Raw genomic sequence first — 20,562 nt, 5'->3', positions numbered from 1 at the left:
ATTGGTCCCAACGTCAGTTGAAAAGCAACTAGAAATAGATTTTGCTGCCCTGTTGCCAGAGACTCAACCCAATTTAGGGGAAGTCCTAAAAATTGAAATTTCTGATAAAAATTCACAAACAGAAAGCGACAAACTCCCACAAACCATAGGTGAATTTTTAAAGAATGCTTCGTCAGTTCTGCCAGAATTCGATGGTAAAGCTGAGAACTTGAATAGCTTCTTAAATGCTTTGGATATCCTAGAACAAATTAAGGATACCCATGAAGCTATAGCAGTTTCGATGATAAAAACCAAGCTGAAAGGAACAGCCAGAACCTATTAAGCACTGAAAGCTCAATTGAAGCAATAAAACAAAAATTAAAAACAGTAATTAAGAGTGAATTAGTTGAAGTTTTGACAGCAAAACTCCTGAACATCCAGCAACGTAGTAAAACGGCAAACCAATACACTGCTAAAATTGAAAGACTCACAAAATCGTTGGAAGGTGCTTACATATCTGACGGACTAACACCAGAGTTAGCAACCAAGTATGCTACACGTACAGCTGTGAAATCTATGTGTAAAAACAGCTCCAACGAAAAGGTAAAAACAATTATGCAAGCTGGAATGTTCACAACAATGAACGAAGCCATATTAAAATTCACTAACAGTTGCACAGAGGTAACTGGAAATCCAAATTCAATATTACATATCCGCCAACAAAATGAGTTCCGAGGTAACTTCCGCAGGAGTTACCAAAACAATAATTATAGAGGAAATTATAGACGTTCTTTCAATACCTATAATAATAATAACAATAATAATAATAACAGACAAAATAACCAAAGACCTGGTCGAAATATCGGATCGCGAGGAAATACCCGCAATAACACCAAAAATGTCCGAAATGTTACACAACAGGAAAACCAACAAACTCCGCCTCAATAAATAAAAAATTATATATTTCCAATTTACACCTTAATAGCTACATATCTTCCAGAACAACTCTGAATGATTCCATATCAACCCTCCTAATCTATACGGGAGCGGATATTTCAATAATAAAAAAGGGTCAAATTGACAGTAATGTCACGATAAATAATTCTCAAAAAACGGATGTAAGAGGAATTGGTCAAGGAATAACAAGCACTATTGGCACGGTTAAAGTGGACTTAAAAGATGATTATGTATTAATTAGACACAAATTTCGCGTAGTAGAAGACAATTTACCAATCCCATGCGATGGAATATTAGGATTAGATTTTGTTGCAGAACGCCCTGTGTTCAATAATTTTAGTAGTAAATTTTATAATCTGGTAACCTTGAAATGTAAACTCGCCGCTGTCTGCCAAGTCCCATTTTGTAATATGAAAAACCGCCATTCGTTGGCAAGCAGTCGGATAAGGCACACAGCGGTAAGTAGAAAATTTGTCATTTTGTTTTGTAATGTGATTTTATTAACCTGTAACCTGATTTAGAAATATGATTTAGAATAATAAACCACCCCCATCCACCCATCCAACCTACCATCTAATAAACCAACATCAATTGTTCACAACTGGGTGCGTTAAATTCGCAAGCCTGGGCCAACGACATCAAACTTTATTTCGCTACAAACTTTATTTCGCTGTTGACCAAATGGACTGCGCTTACTGCGCCCGTCACATCAGCAACGCCATGCCCGTAATACTTTGCCAATAACAGCAGCGATCATTTTTATTGCCAAAAAAATATTCTCCGTTAAATGTTCAACAGGTGGATATCAATGTTGTAATTGTTTGCCATTTTAACGCTAGTAACACACCACCGTGAAAGCCACTACAACGCTACGTCAACGTCGCCGTCTCAGCCAGGAACGTCGCAGCGCTAGCAAAGTCGTAACACCACTTCGCAACGCAAGGTAAATGTATGTATGCATATTTCTGCCTATATTTCCCAACATCACCGCCACAAAGCAGTAAATACGTTGCTATTTGTGCCATATATATCAAACAAAGATTCTGGTAATTAATAAATTTAGAGCCACGAATCTGCGTAGTTAAGCCACGGGTCTGCCTCTACATATATGTAATTTAATAGCCACGCTTCTGTATTAACTGCTTCAATACACCTGCTACATATGTTGCACACACCGCCACGTGAAAGTGCTCGCCTTATGAATAGTAGTAACAACATGGATAAGAACGCCACATTATCCCCAATAACAGAAACGCCGTCCAGCATATCTGAATCTGCCACACGGACACGTTCAGAAATACAGGTATACAGTGCCCCTAGTAAGTCCGCGGTAACCGAACCAGTACACATCCATGATGGAGCCCCAATTGCCTCAGCCAGCCAAACGGTTATAACCACGGGTACTTCTTTGACGCCAAGCCATGCCCAAAGTAACCACGGTGGTCATAATTACGACGAGATGGAAAAACGTATAGCCATGTTGGAGCTCCATCTGAAAGCCACTCAGGTACAGTTACAAGAACGGGAGTCCCAGAACTATGCCCTTCGGTCAACGGGATTGCATAACGGTAGTTCTGCTGTTACCTACGCCAGCAGCGTCGTCGCGCAGTCGCAGCTAATGCTGCCGCAGTCAACGCAAGCACCTCCAGTGCTACCACAGTCAACGCAGACGCGGATTGAGCCGTCGCCAATGCCAACTAGCACACAGTCGAATGCCTTTACGCCATTTATCGAAGCCCCTTGTGTACCTCCGCCCAATTCTAGAAATTTATACAATTTTTGTCAACCCAATGCAATACCTTATGATTTGCGCTATACCTCCGCGCTACATTCAAATAATTTATTTTCAGCTCAGTCGTCAGCCGCTCCGACGTCGACGCCTCAAGTCAGTGGGTCTTGCAATAACGTACAGTATGTACCCTATAATTTGAACCCTCCCAAAAAATTGTTGGATTTGCCTGAGTTTAGCGGTAGGGCTGAGGACTGGCCTATGTTTTATGCATCTTTCGTAGAGTCGACGGCGGCGTACAGATATAGCAACTTCGAAAATAACCAGCGACTCCAAAAGTGCCTTAAGGGTGATGCACGTGAAACGGTCAAGTCACTACTCATCCACCCTAACAATGTAAATTGCATTCTAGAACAGTTGAAGTTTAGATTCGGACGACCAGAGCAGCTGGTTCGTAGCCAGTTAGCGCAGGTTAAAGAGATAGCACCAATCTCTGAGAGTATGTTAGGGAAAGTTATATCATTTGCAATGAAGGTAAAAAACATCTGCGCACTTTTGGAATCTGCCGGTGCCGAGCATCATATCGCCAACCCTATGCTACTCGACGAACTTATCGCCAAGTTACCCATGAGCAAACGCATTGAGTGGGGTCGGCATGCAGCCACCATACCTGCTCGAGCCACAATAATACATTTTAGCGACTGGCTAGCCTCACTCGCCAATGTCATATGCACCATCAATGATGACTGTCAACTCGCTGCTCGTGAACCTAAACGCCGTACAGTCCTCCATGTAGATGATACTACTCTGCGGAGTTGTCCTATTTGCCAAGGTCAACACAAGCCATCAGAGTGCAAACGCCTCACTGGAGCCACGGTAGCCGATCGATGGACCCTAGTTAAATCTCGACGATTATGTTTTGCCTGCCTAAATGGGGGTCACATCACCAGCAATTGCAGAAGGCGAAAGGTTTGCGGCATCGATGGATGCAGTAGAGCACATCATAAATTACTTCATGAGTCTCGGTCAGAGCGTCCGCCAGCTCCATCAACATCATCGTCACGAAGCGCCTCCCTTGTTACGTCCAGATCTACTTCGCCACTAAACAATGCTCGGCAGTAGCCGCTTAGCGATAAGGGAGCGACCGTTTTAAGCTGTTCTACCAACTCGCCAAAGGTTAAGTTACTCTACCGCATTCTCCCTGTCACACTGTACGGAAAGCAACGTCGCGTGGATACATATGCCTTACTAGATGAAGGTTCATCTATAACGATGATGGAAGACAGCCTCGTAAAGGAGTTAAACCTAGTAGGACGGCCGTACAGTCTGAACGTTCAATGGTTTGGGGGGCATTCGGTTCATGAGCCCGCCACCTTAGTCGAATTACAAACAAGCGGTGCTGGTATGAACAAAAAACACAAGCTGCGACAGGTCCATGCCGTACGTAATCTAAAGCTGCCAACACAAAGCCTTAGTTGGAGTGACCTGGAAATGGACGACAAGGAAGCAAGTCAACTGCCAGTGCAGCCGCACTCAGGAGCCACACCTCGACTTCTCATCGGGATTGATAACTGCCACTTGGGCATAGGTTCAGAAATCATCACGATGAGGAAACACGGTCCGTTTGCAGCCAAACCGGAACTGGGTTGGGTAGTGTCTGGTCCTGTCAGCAAATCCCCTCCTTCTATAGTTACATGTCTTTTTTTGAAATGTAACCCAGATGAAGTGCTTCATAACATGGTTGCCGATTTTTTCGAGACCGAAAGTTTTGACGTTAGACCATCGTCACCAATCGAAAGCGACGCCGACATCCGCGCACGATCTATCTTGGAGTCGACAACTTGTCGTGTTGGACGAAGATATCAGACGGGACTTATATGGAAGGATGATAATATTCAGTTGCCGAACAGTCACAATATGGCGCTCAAGAGGCTAAAGAGCGTTGAAAGGAAAATGAACTGCGATGCCGAGTTTGCTAAAGTGTATAAGCAAATCATTGATAGCTATATAAGGAAGGGTTACGCACGTAAACTCACTACGTCGGAATCTATCTGGTCATCGCCGCGTACCTGGTACCTGCCCCATTTTGCCGTAGCAAATCCGAACAAGCCTGGAAAACTTCGATTCGTGTTCGATGCCGCCGCCCAGGTCAATGGTATCTCCTTGAATAGCTGCTTACTTAAGGGACCGCAGGAGTATAAGCCTTTGCCTTCGATTCCCTTCCGCTTTCGTGAACGAGCGGTGGGCCTGTGTGGCGACATTAAGGAAATGTTTCACCAGATATTAATACGTCCGGAAGATAGGTGTGCCCAGCGCTTTCTGTGGCGCAGTGGTGACTCTGTCCAACTACCCGATATATACGAAATGTGTGTCATGACGTTTGGAACTGCTTGCTCCCCTTGCGCGGCTCATTATGTTAAGACGCGAAATGCGTTGGAACACGTCGATGACAATCGTTATACGTCACGGGCCGTGACTGCGATCTTGGAAAATCACTATGTGGACGACTTGGTAGATAGCTTCGACTCAGCAAAGGAAGCCATAACCGTTGCAAACCAAGTAAGGAAGATCCACAAGGATGCCGGCTTTGAGCTCCGTAATTTTACGTCACACTCGGAGGAAGTGATTGCAGCATTGGGTGGAGTGGACGTCGACAAAGCCATCGGATTAAAAGACGGACTGCAGACTGAGAGAGTTCTTGGGTTACATTGGCACTCTACAACGGACTGTTTTAAGTTTGGACTGAAGTTTAACAAAGTAAGCGAGGCGGTAGTGAACGGAGGTAGGTGCCCTACAAAGAGGGAACTTCTCAGTGTGGTTATGTCCATATTCGACCCACTGGGATTTCTAGGCAACTTCGTGATAGGAGCAAAGTTATTGAAGCGAGAAGTGTGGAGGCACGAAACACATTGGGATGATCCACTCCCAGCAAACATAGCCGAATCATGGGAAAGATGGCGAAAGCAACTGTCAGAGGTAATGGAGTATGCCTGCCCTCGCTTCTATTTCCGAAATGGTGCGCCGAAATCTCTACAGTTACACGTATTCGTCGACGCTAGCGAAAATGCCTTTGCTGCTGTCACATATTGGAGAGCAAGGAATACCCAAGGGGATATAGAGGTCACATTCATCTGCGCGAAATCAAAGTGCGCTCCACTAAAAACTTTGACCATACCGCGATTAGAGCTGCAGGCCGCAGTTTTAGGAGCTCGTCTTCAACAAGCTGTGCGAGAAGCACATTCTTTCAAAATCGACCAATGTTTTCTTTGGAGTGATTCGGGAACAGTGATCAAATGGATTCGAAGCAAACATCGTAAATATAAGCCCTTCGTGCAGCATAGAATCGCCGAAACCTTAGCCGCTACTCACGAGTCCGATTGGCGCTGGATACCCACAGCACAAAACGTGGCCGATGAAGCCACTCGAGCCAATCATAATATCGTGCTTGGTCCTAAGACTCGTTGGGTACAAGGTCCATCATTTCTGCGCGAAGAGGAATATGCCTGGCCTACTGAAGATGGCATCTCTGCCGATGTTGTTTATGAAGAAGAATTGCGCCCACAGCATACATTTATCATCGTATGCAAAAATTTCATTGACTTCGATCGGTTCTCTTCATACAATAGGCTACTACGAACTACCGCCTGGGTTGTGCTGTTCGTCGGGATATGCCGCCGAATCCAAAATAAGGATCCGTATGGTCTTACAGCTAACAATCTCGAAGCAGCGAAGCTTCTCCTATGCCGCATCGTTCAGAATGAATGCTTCCCCGAGGAAATTCAACAGATCCAAGATGGAAAAGAGATATCAAGTCAGAGCCCTTTGGTGCAGTTGTCGCCGTATCTGGATGAGAATGGTGTGCTACGTGTTCGTGGCTGTATAGATGCAGCCAGCCGGCTCCCGATATGTACTAGACGCCCTATAATATTGCCGCCAAAACATGTGCACACGAAACTTATAACGGAGCATTATCACATCCTCATGGGCCATCAAAATACCGAAGCCGCCATATGCGCTATTCGCCGAGAGTACTGGGTGCCGCGTCTAAGAACACTTCTACGAAACGTCATCGCTAACTGTAAGGTTTGCCGCCTACGGAAAGCAGCACCAGTCCCGCCATTAATGGGGCCGTTGCCAGTGGATCGACTTACACCCTACGTAAGGCCGTTTACTTACACTGGTATGGATTACTTCGGGCCACTTAACGTAACAGTGAGGCGGAGTACAGAAAAGCGGTGGGTAGCACTTTTCACATGCCTAACCACGCGGGCTGTGCATCTGGAGGTAGCTCACGATCTGAGCACTGACTCCTGCATCATCGTAATCAGAAATTTTATTAATCGTAGGGGCGTCCCTACAAGGTTGAGGTCAGACAATCGAAAAAACTTTGTTGGTGTGAGCAACGAGGCCAAGAGATTCACCGAGGTATTCGATTGCGAGCGTGTCCAGGGCGAGCCATAAATGCACAAGCAAAGGAATTTTGCTAGACCCCAATAAATTCGAAATTGTTAAAAATTTCCCAACCCCTAAAAATGCGGATGAGGCGAAAAGATTCGTCGCATTTTGCAATTATTACAGAAGCTTTATCCCAAATTTTGCAGAATATTCTAGAAAAATAACAAGACTTTGCAAGAAAAATGTAGTTTTCGACTGAACAGAGGATTGCAAAAAATCCTTTGAATATTTGAAAGCTTCGTTACTAAGCCCTAATATCCTACAATATCCCGATTTCAATAAACACTTTTGTATAACAACTGACGCAAGTGGATATGCTTGCGGAGCAGTATTAAGCTAAGAGTATAAAGGAAAACCATTGCCAATTGCCTATGCATCAAAATCATTTGCTAAAGGAGAAATTAATAAAGCAACAATTGAGAAAGAATTAGCGGCCATTCATTGGGCCATAACATACTTTAGACCATACATTTACGGTAGAAAATTGTTGGTCAAAACAGACCACAGACCCTTAACTCGAATCAGATTAGATCTGGAAAAATATGATTTCGAGGTGGAGTATATCGCAGGTAAAGAAAACTATATAGCCGACGCATTATCACGCATAGATATTAAAGACCTAAAGCAAATAGCGGTAGAAGCGTGTAAAATATTAAAAGTTACGACTAGATCGGAAACTAAGAAAAATTATAACAATAAAGATTCCAGTAGTAAAAATGAAGAAATAAAATGTCACAAAGGGAACACAATAATATTTGAAGCGCTAAATAAATGTGAAGTAAAGAGACTAGTCCAGCTCGTTTTCGATCCTCCGAAATTACGTTTCAAAAAAGGAAAGAAAATTTGTAGCGAAATTAATATAAAAAATCTAATTGTTGAGGCGAAGATTGACTTAGGTCAATTCTTTGCCAGGCTTATAGAAGAAGCCGACAATTTAGGAATTAGAAAAATACAGTTGTCCTTAAGAGACAAATTGTTAAAAATAATTATACCCGGGTAGACACATTTAAAGAAATCAGTACCAAAGTTCTCAAAAATCTAATTAAGCATTAACCCCAGAAGTTATCCATGTGACAAATAATGAAAAAATTTAAGAAATCCTGTTTTTGGTGGCCACCCAGGAATAAATCGCATGATAAATAAAACAAAACAAAAAAATTACTGGAAGGGAATGAAAAACGATATCAGAAAATATATCAAAAAATGCGTTCACTGCAATAAAAATAAAATAATGAAAAACTTGAAAGAACCTATGTTTATTACCGAAACGCCCACGAAAGCGTTCGACACAGTACAAATAGATAAGATAGGCCCTCTTCCCAGGTCGGACAATGGAAATGAATATGCAGTTACTATAGTATGTGACTTGACTAAGTATTTAGTTGCAACACCAATACCCAGCAAACACGCAAAAATAATAGCCAAAGCGATATTCGAAAACTTTATCCTCGTTTATGGTTGCATGAGGACACTTATAACAGATATGGGAAGCGAATATAAAAATAGCTTATTTGAGGAATTACCAAGCTTCTAAAAATAAACCATAAAACATCAACACCTTACCACCATCAAACTTTAGGCACAGTTGAACGTAGTCATAGAACACTCAATGAATATGTACGTTCCTACATATCCATTTACAAAAACGATTGGGATGGAATATCTTACATATTTTGCGTATTGTTACAATACTACCCCATCTACAGTTCATAATTATTGTCCATACGAATTAGTATTTGCCAAAAAACCCCAGACCTACGAATTTGTAAGAGAAAATACAGTAAGCCCATTATACAATTATGAGGCTTACGGCAAAGAAATTAAGTATAGGCTACAAATAGCGCAAGATAGAGCATATAAATTAGTAAAACAGGCTAAGGAAAGGCAAAAAATTAGTTATGATAGGAAAACCTCGCCTTTTAGAGATGTCATAAGGTAGATAATAGACATACATATAGGGCCCTGCAGAATATAAAACCGATAGGAAAAAAAATTTTAGAATAGAAAAAATAATTTTATTATGACCGGTAGAATAGGAAAAATAACTTTATTAATACCCTATAAGGTAGAAAAAAACTTTTAAAAATAATAATTTTACTATAATTCCATTTAGAGAAGTAAAGATTGATAAAAAACAATGTAGCAAATAGAAACATAGAAAACATAAATCAAAATAATAAAAATAAGAAAATTGTAATACACAAAAATAGACTTAAACTCATAGAATAAGAGTACTTTAATTTTGTAAACACAAAGAAAATGTTTATTGTATGCAAAAGAAAAATACAATAATAAAAAAACAAATGTAAACTATTCTTTAGAAATCAAGCTAAATGTCATAAAATACTGACACACACAAAAAAAACCCAACAAACAAAGTAAGCACAAACGGATTCAAAAATTAATAGCATAACTTGAGTAGCCATAGATAATTCGTGTACAAAATTAGATATGTCTACTCTTTCAAAGGCGGATGGTGTAGCATTCACTTATTAAGTTATTCATTCATTTGTACAAACATATATTTCAACCCGTTTTGGAATGTCTTAAAATACATTGAATCTTACATACATATTAATACATTTGTACATACATATATTTTGGCTCGCTTTGATACGGCTTTGACACATTCATTCATTTGTACAAACATATATTTTGTACACCGTGCATCATCTGGTAATTTGAACCTTGGTATGCTACTTTTCAAAGCTTGCTCGCCACAAGCCTTTACCTGTATACACATTATTAACATGATTTACTTATGCTTGCGTTGCAGATTCCACAGCTAATTTTATTTATGCTTAGAATGCAGTTCCCAGGGAACTGAACTGAATGTATATATATGTAATACACTTAGTTTGTAAGTATTAGTGTAAGTAGGTATTTTAGCTTATAGAAATTTTGTATAAAAGAAACATCTTTTTAATAAAGAACTCAATTCTATATGGTGCCGCTAAATGGGCACTGCAACCGAATTTAATTTATTTTCATTCCCCAATCATTTCATGGAAATCCTGCCAGTTCTGCTTAAGAATAGGCAGACTGCTATTTAAAAATGCCGTCTGCTAAACATCTTTAGCAGGACGCCACAACCATTACATGGCGATTCCGCCATACTGCCTAAATCGGCATCCTACTGCCTAAATTGGCATTCTACCAACGATCCTGCCAGCTCTGCTTAAATTAGCAGGACTGATTTCATTTTAAAATATTCTTCAAAAAGTTTACTTTCTGCAAAGGAGTTCAAGGCATCAACCTTGCAACGGCGAATGAAGGAAAACCTTTTTTGGTCTTTGATACGGATGGCATTTTCATTAATTACAACAACCAAGACCGCATAGTGAAGTAGAATAAACAAGAGTATGACCATATACACGAATAAAAATATTTTTGGTCTTTGATACGGATGGCATTTTCATTAACTACAACAACCAAAACCGCATAGCGAAGTGGAATAAACTAGAGTATGACCATATACACTAATAAAAATATTTTTGGTCTTTGATACGGATGGCATTTTCATTAACTACAACAACCAAAACCGCATAGCGAAGTGGAATATACTAGAGTATGACGATATACACTAATAAAAATATTTTTGGTCTTTGATACCGATGGCATTTTCATTAACAACAACAACCAAAACCGCATAGCGAAGTGGAATAAACATGGAGTAAAACCGAATACACCTACACTATCAGCTTGTTGGAGGTTCTACGTGCGATGACCAGGATTATGTATTATTTATCTTATTATGTATTTATTTTCTAGGTAATTGTAAGATTATAATAGAAGAATTTAACAACCTAACGGCTGCCAGTTTACGGGCAAAAAGTAGATTTTTGGCAATAAAGTTAAGAATTTTTTTCTTTCCCTTACCACCTCTAATTTTTTTTAAATGAATGATATAAATAATCAGGAAGAATTTGACGCTATATTCTTGCGTTGTAGCAAACTAATTGAGGAAGAAGAAACAAAATTAATAAAAGTAGTTACAAAAGCAGTAGAAGTAAAAACAGTAGAAATAACTAAACAGGGCCCTAAAGCAATTACCATAGAAGAATATAGGCGTAGAAATCAGCAACATAAAATAGAGGAACCAAAGATTCCAAAAGCAGATAAAATCAAAAGAAAGAGAGGTGGTAAAAAATTCAACCTCAGAAAAACGATAGCAATTTTGTACCAAAAAATTAACTTATCCACAAACATAGTGGAAAGAATTCGATTAAAGACAAAAATAAGAAAAATCAAGGGCATATAAAGTAAGCTGTTTCAATGGAGAATGCATTACCTGATGACCTTAAAACTACGAGGCTATCAACCGCATTGTTGATAATTTAGAATTGGAAAATAGGAATTTTGAGAAAGATAAAATATGAATCAAGAAATTAAAAGAAGCAGAAAAGTCATTAGTCTCACTTAAAAAATGGTGGAAACTGATAGACATGCTTAGGGAGCCCACCTTAGTAAATGTATTAATACCCGGACTAACCACAGCGGTTGGCGGTTCGAAGTTAAATATATGGGACGTACCGACATATATTATTTAATAAATAAATAAACAAATATAAGAAAATTTTAGCAATATTATTTCAAAATGGGAGGCAAAGAATCCAAAGTAGAAGAACCCAATGCAAACGTAATTAATTCCATTCAGGTCGTTGACCACAGTGAAGCATTAGAATTTATCAAAATCTTGTTGATAATATTAACAATTTGCACTTGCCTCAATTTGTTCCTCAAATTATGCTCAGCTCACAATAAATTCTTAAAGAAAAGATACATGAGCCGAGCAGATGGTCTAGACAAAGTCTAATTCTATAGGACAAATATATACCCCAATGGAGAAATGGGAAACCATTCTGAATAAGCTTGTGGAAAGAAGACCTTGGCGGAAAAATCTTATAAGTGTATCAACAAAAATACAACCATACTAAGAGTTACTGTGTTGAAACACTTCATGGCAATATTACAGTCGTTAAACAATATAGGAAAAATCATACAAAGGGTATATAGCAATTTAACAGCTAAATATCAGACAGAAGCACAACAAATTTTTTCCAGTGTCAGGGATAAATTGGTATCCTCACTGGCATTGGCCCCAACGTCATTTGAAAAGGAATTAGAAATAGATTTTGCTGCCCTATTGCCAGTCACTCAACCCAATTTAGGGGAAGCACTAAAAATTGAAATTACTGATAAAAATTCGCAAACAGAAAGCGACAATATGCCACAAACAATAGTCGAATTTTTAAAGACTGCTTCGTCAGTTCTGCCAGAATTCGATGGTAAAGCTGAGAACTTGAATAGCTTCTTAGATGCTTTGGATGTTCTAGAACAAATTAAGGATACCCATGAAGCTATAGCAGTTTCGATGATAAAAACCAAGCTGAAAGGAACAGCCAGAAACCTATTAAGCACTGAAAGCTCAATTGAAGCAATAAAACAAAAATTAAAAACAGCAATTAAGGGTTAATCTGTTGAAGTTTTGACAGCAAAACTCCTGAACATCCAGCAACGTAGTAAAACGGCAAACCAATACACTGCTAAAATTGAAAGACTCACAAAATCGTTGGAAGGTGCTTACATATCTGACGGACTAACACCAGAGTTAGCAACCAAGTATGCTACACAACCAGCTGTGAAAGCTATGTGTAAAAACAGCTCCAACGAAAAGGTAAAAACAACTATGCAAGCTGGAACGTTCACAACAATGAACGAAGCCATATCAAAATTCACTAACAGTTGCACAGAGGTAACTGGAAATCCAAATTCAATATTACATATTCGCCAACAAAATCAGTTCCGAGGTAACTTCCGCGGGAGTTGCCAAAACAATAATTATAGAGGAAATTATAGACGTTCTTTCAATACCTATAATAATAACAATAATAATAATAACAGACAAAATAACCAAAGATCTGGTCGAAATTTCGGATCGCGAGGAAATACCCGCAATAACACCAGAAATGTCCGAAATGTTACACAACAGGAAAACCAACAAACTCCACCTAAATAAATTAAAAATTATATATCTTCAATTTATACCTTAATAGCCACATATCTTCCAGAACAACTCTGAATGATTCCATATCAACCCTCCTAATCGATACGGGAGCGGATATTTCAATAATAAAAAAAGGGTCAAATTGACAGTAATGTCACGATAAGTAATTCTCAAAAAAACGGATGTAAGAGGAATTGGTCAAGGAATAACAAGCACTATTGGAACGGTTAAAGCGGGCTTAAAAGATGATTATATATTAATTAGACATAAATTTCGCGTAGTAGAAGACAATTTCCAAATCCCATGCGATGGAATATTAGGATTAGATTACATTAAAAAATATAACTGCATTTTGGATTATCAAACAGAAGGAGACACTCTAATATTGAGACCATATGACTACCCAGAAAACATAATAATTCAGATGACTAACAAATCAACAATAAATAGTATTTCAATTCCCGCACGATCAGAAGTAGTTCGACAAATTCACATAGAAAATAACAATTCAGATTTACTACTCCCACAACAAGAATTGTCTGAAGGTATTTTTATTGCAAACACACTAGCAAATTCACAACAAACATTGGTTAGAATTATAATAAATACAACAAATAAAAATGCAACACTTCAAGATTTTAATATACGTACAGAAAATTTGAATGATTATACAATAGTTAAAAATAAAAAACTCGAAAATGAGGCCAACAATAAGGAAAAATTAGAAAGATTAAATAAAAATATTCCAAACTTTGCAAATAAATCGCTTAATGCATTATGTGCAGAATTCATTGACATTTTTTCATTGGAAACAGAACCAACTACCACTAATAATTTTTACAAACAAAAACTTCATATGAAAGACAATAACCCAGTCTACGTAAAAAATTATGAAATACCAGAAGCTTATAAGAGTGAAATTACTAAACAAGTAAATAAATTAATTAAAGATGACATAATAGAACCCTCAATCTCAGAATTTAATAGTCCAATTTTAATAGTACCGAAAAAACCACTCCCGAATAACCAAGAAAAAAGATGGAGAATGGTTGTAGATTACAGACAGGTAAATAACAAATTAACCGCAGATAAATTACCTTTACCAAGAATTGATGACGTACTAGATCAATTGGGAAAGAGCTAAATATTTTTCACGCTTAGATTTAATGTCTGAATTTCACCAGATTGAACTCAGCAAAGAATCAAGAGATATCACATCCTTTACAGCAGATAATGGTACTTATCGTTTTAAAAGATTGCCGTATGGCCTTAAAGTAGCACCGAACTCATTTCAAGGAATGATGACATTAGCATTTGTAGGCTTAAAACCTTCACAAGAATTACTATACATGGACGATTTAGTCGTATTGGGATGCTCCGAAAATCATACGATTAAAAATTTAGGATGTTTTCGCAACTTGTAGAAAATATAATTTAAAATTACATCCGGATAAATGTTTATTTTTCAACCAAGAAGTAACTTACCTTGGCCATAAATGCACAAGCAAAGGAATTTTGCCAGACCTCAATAAATTCGAAATTGTTAAAAATTTCCCAACCCCTAAAAATGCGGATGAGGCGAAAAGATTCGTCGCATTTTGCAATTATTACAGAAGATTTATCCCAAATTTTGCAGAATCATAACAAGAATTTGCAAGAAAAATGTAGTTTTCGAATGGACAGAGGATTGCAAAAAATCCTTTGACTATTTGAAAGCTGCGTTAATAAGCCCTAATATCCTACAATATCCCGATTTCAATAAATAATTTTCTATAACAACTGACGCAAGTAGATATACTTGCGGAGCAGTATTAAGCCAAGAGTATGAAGGAAAACAATTGCCAATTGCCTATGCATCAAGATCATTTACTAAACGAGAAATTAATAAAGCAAATAATTGAGAAAGAATTAGCGGCCATTCATTGGGCCATAACATACTTTAGACCATGCATTTGCGTTAGAAAATTTTTGGTCGAAACAGACCACAGACTCTTAACATTCCTATTTTCGATGAAAAATCCGTCATCAAAGTTAACTGAAATCAGATTAGATCTGGAAGAATATGATTTCGAGGTGGAGTATATCGCAGGTAAAGAAAACTATATAGCCGACGCATTATCACGCATAGATATTAAAGACCTAAAACAAATATCGGTAGAAGCGTGTAAAATATTAAAAGTTACGACTAGATCGGAAACTAAGAAAAATTATAACAATAAAGATTCCAGTAGTAAAAATGAAGAAATAAAAAGTCTTAAAGGGAACCCAATAATATTTGAAGCGCTAAATAAATGTGAAGTAAAGAGACTAGTCCAGCTCGTTTTCGATCCTCCGAAATTACATTTCAAAAAAGGAAAGAAAATTTGTAGCGAAATTAATATAAAAAATCTAATTGTTGAGGCGAAGATTGACTTAGGTCAATTCTTTGCCAGGCTTATGGAAGAAGCCGGCAATTTAGGAATTACAACAATACAGTTGTCCTTAGGAGACAAATTGTTTAAGAATAATTATACCCAGGTAGACACATTTAAAGAAATTGGTACCAAAGTTCTCAAACATCTAATTACAGCATTAACCCCAGAAGTTATGCATGTGACAAATAATGAAAAAATTAAAGAAATTCTTCACAAATTTCATGACGATGCTGTTTTTGGTGGCCACCCAGGAATAAATCGCATGACAAATAAAATAAAACAAAAATATTACTGGAAGGGAATGAAAAACGATATCATAAAATATATCAAAAAATGCGTTCACTGTAATAAAAATAAAATAATAAAAAACTTGAAAGAACCTATGATTATAACCGAAACGTCCACAAAAGCGTTCAAAACAGTACAAATAGAAACGATAGGCCCTCTTCCCAGGTCGGAAAATGGAAATGAATATGCAAACACGCAAAAACAATAGCCAAAGCGATATTCGAAAATTTTATCCTAGTTTATGGTTGCATGAAGACAATTATAACAGATATGGGAAGCGAATATAAAAAGAGCTTATTTGAGGAATTATGCAAGCTTCTAAAAATAAATCATAAAACATCAACACCCTACCACCATCAAACTTTAGGCACAGTTAAACTTAGTCATAGAACACTTAATGAATATGTACGTTCCTACATATCCATTGACAAAAACGATTGGGATTAATATCTTAAATATTTTGCGTATTGTTACAATACTACCCCATCTACAGTTCATAATTATTGTCCATACGAATTAGTATTTGCCAAAAAACCCCAGACCTACGAATTTGTAAGAGAAAATACAGTAAGCCCATTATACAATTATGAGGCTTACGGCAAAGAAATTAAGTATAGGTTACAAATAGCGCAAGATAGAGCATATAAATTAGTAAAACAGGCTAAGGAAAAGCAAAAAATTAGTTATGATAGGAAAACCTCGCCTTTTAGAGAGGTCATAAGGTAGATAGTAGACACAGATATAGGGCCCTGCAGAATATAAAATACCGATAGGAAAAATAATTTTAGAATAGAAAAAATAATTTTATTATGACCGGTAGAATAGAAAAAATAATTTTATTAATATAAGGTAGAAAAAATCGATAAAAATAATAAATTTACTATAATTCCATTTAGAGTAGTAAAGATCGATAAAAGCAATGTAGAAAACAGAAACCTAGAAAACATAAATCAAAATAATAAAAATAAGAAAATTGTAATACACATAAATAGACTTAAACTCATAGAATAAGAGCACTTTAATTTTGTAAACACAAAGAAAATTTTTATTGTATGCCAAAGAAAAATACAACAATAAAAAAAAACAAGTAAGGAAGGCTAAGTTCGGGTGTAACCGAACATAACATACTCAGTTGAGAGCTATGGAGACAAAATAAGGAAAATCAATCTGGGGTAACCCTGGAATGTGGTTGTATAACATGTGTATCAAATGAAAGGTATTAAAGAGTATTTTAAGAGAGAGTAGGCCATAGTTCTATGGATGAACGCCATTTAGGGATATCGCCATAAAGGTAGACCAGGGCTGACTCTAGAATTTGTTTGTACGATATGGGTATCAAATGAAAGGTGTTACTGAGCATTTTAAGAGGGAGTGGGCCTTAGGTCTATCGGTGGACGCCTTTTCGAGATGTCCCCATTAAGGTGGACCAGGGGTGATTCTATAATGTGTTTGTACGATATGGGTATCAAATGAAAGCTGTTAATGAGTATTTTGAAAAGGAGTGATCCTTAGTTCCATAGGTGGACGCCGTTTCGAGATATCGCCATAAAGGTGGACCAGGGGTGTCTCTAGAATGTGTTTGTACGATATGGGAATCAAATGAAAGGTGTTACTGAGCATTTTAAGAGGGAGTGGGCATTAGGTCTATAGGTGGACGCCTTTTCGAGATATCGCCATTAGGGTGGGCCAGGGGTGACTCTAGAATGTTTGTACGGTATGGGTATCAAACGAAAGGTGTTACTGAGCATTTTAAGAGGGAGTGGGCATGAGGTCTATAGGTGGACGCCTTTTTGAGATATCGTCATTAGGGTGGGCCAGGGGTGACTCTAGAATGTGTTTGTACGATATGTGCATCAAACGAAAGGTGTTACTGAGCATTTTAAGAGGGAGTGGGCATTAGGTCTATAGGTGGACGCCCTTTCGAGATATCGCCATTAGGGTGGGCCAGGGGTGACTCTAGAATGTTTGTACGATATGGGTATCAAACGAAAGGTGTTACTGAGCATTTTAAGAGGGAGTGGGCATTAGGTCTATAGGTGGACGCCTTTTCGAGATATCGCCATTAGGGAGGGCCAGGGGTGACTCTAGAATGTGTTTGTACGATATGGGTATCAAATGAAAGGTGGTAAGGAGTATTTTAAAAGGGAGTAATCCTTAGTTCTATAGGTGGACGCCTTTTCGAGATATCGCCATAAAGGTGGACCAAGGGTGACTCTAGAATGTTTGTACGATATGGGTATCAAACGAAAGGTGGTACTGAGCATTTTAAGAGGGAGTGGGCATTAGGTCTATAGGTGGACGCCTTTTCGAGATATCGCCATTAGGGTGGGCCAGGGTGACTCTAGAATGTGTTTGTACGATATGGGTATCAAATGAAAGGTGGTAAAGAGTATTTTAAAAGGGAGTAATCCTTAGTTCTATAGGTGGACGCCTTTTCGAGATATCGCCATAAAGCTGGACCAAGGGTGACTCTAGAATGTTTGTACGGTATGGGTATCAAACGAAAGGTTTTACTGAGCATTTTAAGAGGGAGTGGGCATTAGGTCTATAGGTGGACGCCTTTTCGAGATATCGCCATTAGGGTGGGCCAGGGTGACTCTAGAATGTGTTTGTACGATATGGGTATCAAATGAAAGGTGGTAATGAGTATTTTAAAAGGGAGTAATCCTTAGTTCTATAGGTGGACGCCTTTTCGAGATATCGCCATTAGGGTGGGCCAGGTGTGACTCTAGAATGTTTGTACGATATGGGTATCAAACGAAAGGTGTTACTGAGCATTTTAAGAGGGAGTGGGCATTAGGTCTATAGGTGGACGCCTTTTCGAGATATCGCCATTAGGGTGGGCCAGGGTGACTCTAGAATGTGTTTGTACGATATGGGTATCAAATGAAAGGTGGTAATGAGTATTTTAAAAGGGAGTAATCCTTAGTTCTATAGGTGGACGCCTTTTCGAGATATCGCCATTAGGGTGGGCCAGGTGTGACTCTAGAATGTTTGTACGATATGGGTATCAAACGAAAGGTGTTACTGAGCATTTTAAGAGGGAGTGGGCATTAGGTCTATAGGTGGACGCCTTTTCGAGATATCGCCATTAGGGTGGGACAGGGGTGACTCTAGAATGTTTGTACGATATGGGTATCAAACGAAAGGTGATACTGAGCATTTTAAGAGGGAGTGGACATTAGGTCTATTGGTGGACGCCTTTTCGAGATATCGCCATTAGGGTGGGCCAGGGGTGACTCTAGAATGTTTGTACGATATGGGTATCAAACGAAAGGTGTTACTGAGCATTTTAAGAGGGAGTGGACATTAGGTCTATAGGTGGACGCCTTTTCGAGATATCGCCATTAGGGTGGGCCAGGGTGACTCTAGAATGTGTTTGTACGATATGGGTATCAAATGAAAGGTGGTAATGAGTATTTTAAAAGGGAGTAATCCTTAGTTCTATAGGTGGACGCCTTTTCGAAATATCGCCATTAGGGTGGGCCAGGTGTGACTCTAGAATGTTTGTACGATATGGGTATCAAACGAAAGCTGTTACTGAGCATTTTAAGAGGGAGTGGGCATTAGGTCTATAGGTGGACGCCTTTTCGAGATATCGCCATTAGGGTGGGCCAGGGTGACTCTAGAATGTGTTTGTACGATATGGGTATCAAATGAAAGGTGGTAATGAGTATTTTAAAAGGGAGTAATCCTTAGTTCTATAGGTGGACGCCTTTTCGAGATATCGCCATTAGGGTGGGCCAGGGGTGACTATAGAATGTTTGTAGGATATGGGTATCAAACGAAAGGTGTTACTGAGCATTTTAAGAGGGAGTGGACACTAGGTCTATAGGTGGACGCCTTTTCGAGATATCGCCATTAGGGTGGGCCAAGGGTGACTCTAGAATGTTTGTACGATATGGGTATCAAACGAAAGGTGTTACTGAGCATTTTAAGAGGGAGGGGGCATTAGGTCTATAGGTGGACGCCTTTTCGAGATATCGCCATTAGGGTGGGACAGGGGTGACTCTGGTATGTTTTTGTACGATATGGATATCAAATTAAAGGTATTAATGAGGGTTTTAAAAGCGAGGGGCCCTTAGATGTATATGTGAAGGCGTTCTCGCGATATCGACCAAAATGTGGACCAGGTGATCCAGAAAATCATCTGTCGGGTACTGCTAATTTATTTATATATGCAATACCACTAACAGTATTCCTGCCAAGATTCCAAGGGCTGTTGATTTCGCCTTGTAGAACTTTTTCATTTTCTTCTACTTAATATGGTAGGTGTCACACCCATTTTACAAAGTTTTTTCCAAAGTTATATTTTGCGTCAATAAACCAATCCAGTTACCATGTTTCATCACTTTTTTCGTATTTGGTATAGAATTATGGCATTTTTTTCATTTTTCGTAATTTTCGATATCGATAAAGTGGGCGTGGTTATGGTCAGATTTCGCCCATTTTTTATACCAAGAAAAAGTGAGCTCAGGTAAGTACGTGGGCTAAGTTTAGTAAAGATATATCGGATTTTGCTCAAGTTATTGTGTTAATGGCCGAGCGGAAGGACAGACGGTGGACTGTGTATAAAAACTGGGCGTGGCTTCCACCGATTTCGCCCATTTTCACAGAGAACAGTTACCGTCATAGAATCTATGCTCCTACCAAATTTGAGAAGGATTGGTAAATTTTTGTTCGACTTATGGCAATAAAAGTCTTCTAGACAAACTAAATGAAAATGGGCGGAT

At 38.5% G+C, this 20,562-nt stretch overlaps 1 protein-coding gene across 11 annotated transcripts in view; it reads left to right on the top strand.

Annotated features, from left to right (window-relative positions):
- LOC137250164 (succinate--CoA ligase [ADP/GDP-forming] subunit alpha, mitochondrial-like) overlaps positions 1–20,562 on the top strand; it is a 117,824-nt gene that overhangs the window by 78,889 nt on the left and 18,373 nt on the right. The gene's annotated exons all lie outside the window — the stretch shown is intronic.

This window comes from Eurosta solidaginis, chromosome 4, assembly GCF_040869045.1.
Source record: "Eurosta solidaginis isolate ZX-2024a chromosome 4, ASM4086904v1, whole genome shotgun sequence".
NCBI classification, from domain to species: Eukaryota; Metazoa; Arthropoda; class Insecta; order Diptera; family Tephritidae; genus Eurosta; species Eurosta solidaginis.
Note: the sequence above shows the minus strand (reverse complement) of the source record. Positions and strands in the feature narration are given on the sequence as shown.